Raw genomic sequence first — 6000 nt, forward strand, 5'->3', positions numbered from 1 at the left:
TCCTCTAAGCCCTCCATGTTTTACAAAGAAAACATTGCATTCAGTCCCAAAATAAAGCCTAGAAGAATAAATGATTTTTTTTTTTTTTTGCAGCTGCACAACTAATAATACTTTGGAGCATCAAAATCTTCTGTGTTACCAATTTCTCGGTTGAAATTAACTTTCCAAGTCTCTGTATTCAGATAAATATTGGGATTTGGGATTCTTGGGTCCAAGACTGGGGGCTCACAGAACAGTGCAAGAATGAAGTATAGAAAGTACAGCAGTATGTGTGTGTGTGTATGTGTGTGTATATGTGTGTGTGTGTGTGTGTGTGTGTGTGTGTGTGTGTGTGTAGAAGAACAGATGGTGTTCAGCTAGTTTCTCTGGAGTAAATAATGCAGATACTCTTGATTCCCCCTCTTCAGCCAGCTGTAGCTGCATTCGTGCTGTTGACACTAGCATAAAATGTTGGGTCCATTTGAAATCCTTGTCATTGCTTACTATGGGAAAAGCTAAATCCCTCAGTCTGGGTTGGAAATACTGCCAAATGGATTGTAAATGTGTGACTGTTGCGGCATCCAGTGTGGCATGCAGCCATTTCAGTCCTCCACCTGCCAGCCTGGCTACCTCACAGCCCACAGCCATACGCTCAGCATTCCTTACTTGCTGCTGTTTACTACTGCATAACCAGGAGTGCACTAGGGGAAGAAATCCTTTTTTTATTTTTATTTTTTGCTTTGGGAATGCTCAGAGAAGCTGAAGTCAATTTCCCTTCAACTGCTTCCTGGATCCCATATTCTGTTAAGATTTTGTTTGGGTGTCAGATTTCATTAAAAAGCAAATTATATTTGTAGATGTTGGATATAATATGTTTCAGTGCTCTAGGCCTCATCAATGGATTGCCCTTTTCCTCCCCCCTAGAGAAACATACAGTGCTCTTATGAACACTCCTAATTCCCTGAGTTTATCTTCTTTTTATTTATTATCTTCTTTTTATTTTTTTATTATTGGACTGGAGTGATAGCCCAGCATTTGCCTTGCACACAGCTGACCTGGGTTCAATTTTTTTGTCCCTCTCGGAGAGCCCGGTAAGCTACCAAGAGCATCCCGCCCACATGGCAGAGCCTGGCAAGCTACCTGTGGGGTATTCAATATGCCAAAAACAGTAACAACAAGTCTCACAATGAAGACATTACTGGTGCTCGCTCGAGCAAATTGATGAAGAGTGGGAGGACAGTGCTACAATGCTACATTATTTATTTATTTAGCTTTTTAGATCACACCTGGCAATGCTCAGGGCTGTCTCCTGGCTCTGCACTCAGCAATCACTCCTGGTGGTGCTTGGGGGACCATATGGAATGCTGGGAATTGAACCCAGGTCAGCTGCATGCCACTGTACTATCACTCCAGCCCCCCTGAGTTTATCTTTAACCTTTCTGTGTGCTTTACCTCTCATTGTTAGCTACTAAATTCCCCAAATTAGGCTTATAAAGTCAAACCTTTTGGTGACTCTGGACTTTGTAGTGAATTACTTGCTTTTCTCTTTTCCCTATAACCTTTTCATATTTTACTATAGAGCAATGTTCTCTGCTTAAACGCAGAAATACTATTAACACTTTGCTCCTAATATTTGGGAGTTAAGTGACTCTGTAATATATATACTCCTGGACATCCATAATTACTTGACTCAGGCTTCGGTCGCCATAATTTCTAACACCCCAAAAGCTGGGTCCCACCAAGGGACCTCTGGATGGACTCAGGGCAAGCAGCAAAACTATCCTGGCATCAATAGGACATTCTAGAAAGCCTAAAGCACAATCCTGATACAAGCCGTGGTGACCAAGAGACAAGACCCCATGGTATAGCAAAAGCTAAACCAGCCTGAGGACTTAGTTTAGGATTTATAGTAAAAGCCCAGTCAGTTCTGCCATCCTCCACTCCACCTCTGCACCCACCAGCCCAGAGAACTAAGTTTTGGAATCTTTATCTCTTACTGTATTTATCCAAAATAATGGCAAATGTTAGTAAGAAGCAAATTTGTTTAATATGTACTAGCAGTAAGAAAAGCAGTAGAGATGCTTGTCACCCCTAAGCGTGGAATTTCTCAGTTTAGTCTCACCAGAACGTCTCCTGAGTTAATCCCCCCAAAAGAATTGCCTCCATCAAAAGGCTTTACCTCTGTAAATGATCAATCACACCTACATGCAGTCTGATATGTCCAAACTCCTTAGATGTTCTCTAAGTATGCTATTCAGTTCTGATTAGACATCCACTGTCCACTGTCCATTGACCATCAGTGGTCCACATCTCTTCATTACTCCACCAGGGAGTCCAGGAGGCTGGAGAGGTGGCTCTTGGCCACTGAACCGTAGTGCATCTTACTCACAGGTAGAAACACTGAATTTGGTAGAAAATGATCTAGAATAGGTGTGGGGTTGTATAAATTGTCCTTCAATACTTATCTCTCAGGCAGAAATAACCAGAACAGAAACAAGGGTTTCTGGCTAAAAGTGCCTACCATTTTACTTTTCACATTTAATCTGTCTTGTTGAATCAGCTTAAGTGAAATTTGACTTGTGTGTAACTCTAAGAATCCCGAAGTTCCAATCACCATTATCATCCCTTCAAAGTGTTTCTTTTGTTCGGAAAGAAAAATAAAACAATTTGTTACAAAAGTATAGATGTTTGTTATTGGGAGCTTAGTTTCATAGATGAGTCATAAAAGGAAGAAGCTAGTGATTTTTTTCAGGGTTTGAGGTAGTCACAATGAAAATTTTATTATGTATTTTCCAGATACTTATTTGTTCTAGTCTAAAATCCAAACTTTCTGCATTAAAAAGCCTTATCTATAAAATACTCATCTTTCTCAAATATTTTCAACACACTAAAAGGGAAGAAATGCTTCTAACCAGTTTTGTGAGGCCAGCAGAGCAGTGACACCAAAACCAGACATAGCCCAATAAAAGAAAATTCCAAGTCACCATCTCTGATAAACAGAAATGCAAAATTATGAACAAAATATTAACAAATTGGACTCAACAATACATGGAAAAGGTCATATACCACAACCAAGTGGGATTTACCCCAGGGGTACATAGATCTATCAAAGTAACTTATAAAAACAAAGAAGATAAAGCACCAGAGAGATAATGCAGTAGGTAAGGTGCTGAGCTTGCACACAACTGACCCTAATTCTATCCTTAGTATTCTCTGTGTAGCACCATGAATGATCCCTGAGCACAGAGACAAGTGTGACCCAACCCACTCTTTCAAAAAAAGAAAGTTTGATCCACAGCAAACTTTCAAGCACTGTACTGAAAGGGTTCAAGCACTGTAGCTTACCTGTGTGAATACAGCTGATTTTCTGTATGTGATGCTCAGTCATTGCAACAATAGTAAAGGGAAGAGTTAAAAGTGAAGTTGGTGTTTTATGGCCATGGATGTATAGAATTCATACTTTAAAGATGTCCATTCTACCTAAAGCAAAACACAAATTTAATGCAACTGTTATTAAGATCCCAGTAACATTCTTTACAAGAATAAAACAAAGAGGGGGCCAGAGATACAGTACAGAGGGTAGACCACTTGCCTTGTATGCGCCTGACGTGGGTTGAATCCTGGACATCTCATATGATCCCCTGAGCACCACCAAAAGTGATTTCTGAGTGAAGAGGCAGAAGTAACCCCATATTATTGCCAGGTGTGGCCCCCCAATTTTTAAAAATAGAACAAAAAGATTATAAAAATTTGTATGAAGCAACAATAAGTCTCATAACCAAAGCAGTGAGTAGGACAAAGGGACAAAAACTGAAGAGATGGTGCTCCTTGATATCAGACTAGACCACAAAACTACAGTAATCAAAATAAAGTGGCATTGACATAGAAACAGGCACACAGATTAATGGGATGAATCAAGAGCTCAGAAGTAACAACACACACATATGAACAACTAATTTAAGACAAGTCAGACAGGAGTGTAAAATGGAAAAAGGGATGTCACTTAGAAAAATTGTGCAAATAAAGTCATACAGCTTTATTTCTTATTATACTAAATTTAATTCAAATGAATGAAAGACTTGGATGTAATAACTGAATCATAAAATACATAGAAGGAAACAGGTCATAAGCTCTTTGATATAGGTTTTAGTGATGTCTTTGTGTGTTTATCTCCAATAACAAGAAACTAAAAGAAAATATAATGAATTTTGAAACTGAAATACCATAGCAATAGAAGTCACTATTAAAACAAAAAGGCAACCTGCTGAATGAAAGTAGGTATAAAGGACAAAGTGTTAATATCCAAAATATAAAAACTACCCACATATCCCAATAGCAACAGCACAGCCATAAAAAATGGGCTTAAGACTTTAAATAAGCATTTCACCAAGAATATATACAGACTGCTAACAGACACATGAAAGGCTGTTTTACATCTCAATATTCAATGATCTCACAATGAGATCTCACCTCACACCAGTTTGAATTACTATTATAAAAAAAAAGAAGCAATAAATATTGGCAAGGAGTAGAGAAAGAGGACCTGTGCTCTGTTGGCAGGAATGTGAATTGGTGAACACACTATTGACAGTGTAGAAGTTCCTCAAAATATAAAAATAAATCTACCATCAAGTCTAGTAAACTGGGCATTTCCTCAATGAGTATGAAAACACTTTTGGAAAAGACATGCAATCCTATGTTTATTGTGGCACTAGTTACAGTTGTCAAGGTATGTAAATCTCAACCATGAAGATGGATGATTAAAGATGTAGTATATAAATACAATGGACTGAGGACTCAGCCATAAAAGAAGACAAAAGCTTGCCATTTGCAATAGCATAGATGCCTCTAGTGCAAACAACAACACCGAAAAGAAAGAGAGAACAAAAGGGAATGCCCTGCCACAGAGGTGGGGTGGTGTGGGGTGGGAATGAGGAGTGGGGATGCTAGGAGGGATTCTGGGTTCTTTGGTGGTGAAGAATGGGCACTGGTGGAGGGATGGGTACTCGATCATTGCATGACTGAAATGCAAGCACGAAAGTTTGTAAGTCTGTGACTATCCCATGGTGATTCACTAATACATTTTTTTTTAAAAAAAAGACAGGTCTAGGGGCTGGAGCGATAGCACAGCGGGTAGGGCGTTTGCCTTGCACGTGGCCGACCCGGGTTCGAATCCCAGCATCCCATATGGTCCCCTGAGCACCGCCAGGGGTAATTCCTGAGTGAAGAGCCAGGAGTAACCCCTGTGCATCATAGGGTGTGACCCAAAAACCAAAAATAAAAAAAAAAAGACAGGTCTGTACTAAGGGAAATAGGTCAGAAGGAAAAAGATGAATATGATTATGTTCATCTGTGAGCTACACAGAACAAAACAAATGAACTATTTGTACAAATATTTGAACAAATGAACAAATACAGAACTAACCAAATAATCCCTTAAACTCTGGCATCAGAGTGGTGGTTACAGGAAGGAGTGGAGCTAGTGGAGGGCACTTATTGGTTTGTGGTGGATGGTGATGTCATTGGTCTTGAGTATGATGTGATCTATGCAGTTGAGAAACTAGTGTGCCTGAGACTTATACTATCACTGTCTGTCACTGTCATCCCCTTGTGACACAGTCCTAAAATGATGAATGCTCAAAAAACTAGAATGTATTAGAAAGGAACATTTAAAAATACCAAATGTTGAGGAAACTACTGAACTGAAATAGTTAATAGCTTTGTGTGGAGGAATAATGGCAGCTGCAGACTTCTAGAAATCTTTAAGAACACTTGCATAAGAATGATTGGAATGGGACGAAACCTTAAATACTAGTAGATTAAAGGAACTCAGATTTATGGAGGTTTTGATGTACGTAGTCAAATTAATTTTCCTAAAGATGGCAACAGTGCGTGACCCCCCAGAATTATGAAAATACCTTCCCCAATACTATAATTGGTTTCAAAATAGTTATTTCTATGAAAAATAATTGCTTATATATAAAGAGTGAAACATTGCACAGTAGCCAAAATCTGGAAACA

This window comes from Sorex araneus, chromosome 1 (genome assembly GCF_027595985.1).
Source record: "Sorex araneus isolate mSorAra2 chromosome 1, mSorAra2.pri, whole genome shotgun sequence".
NCBI classification, from domain to species: Eukaryota; Metazoa; Chordata; class Mammalia; order Eulipotyphla; family Soricidae; genus Sorex; species Sorex araneus.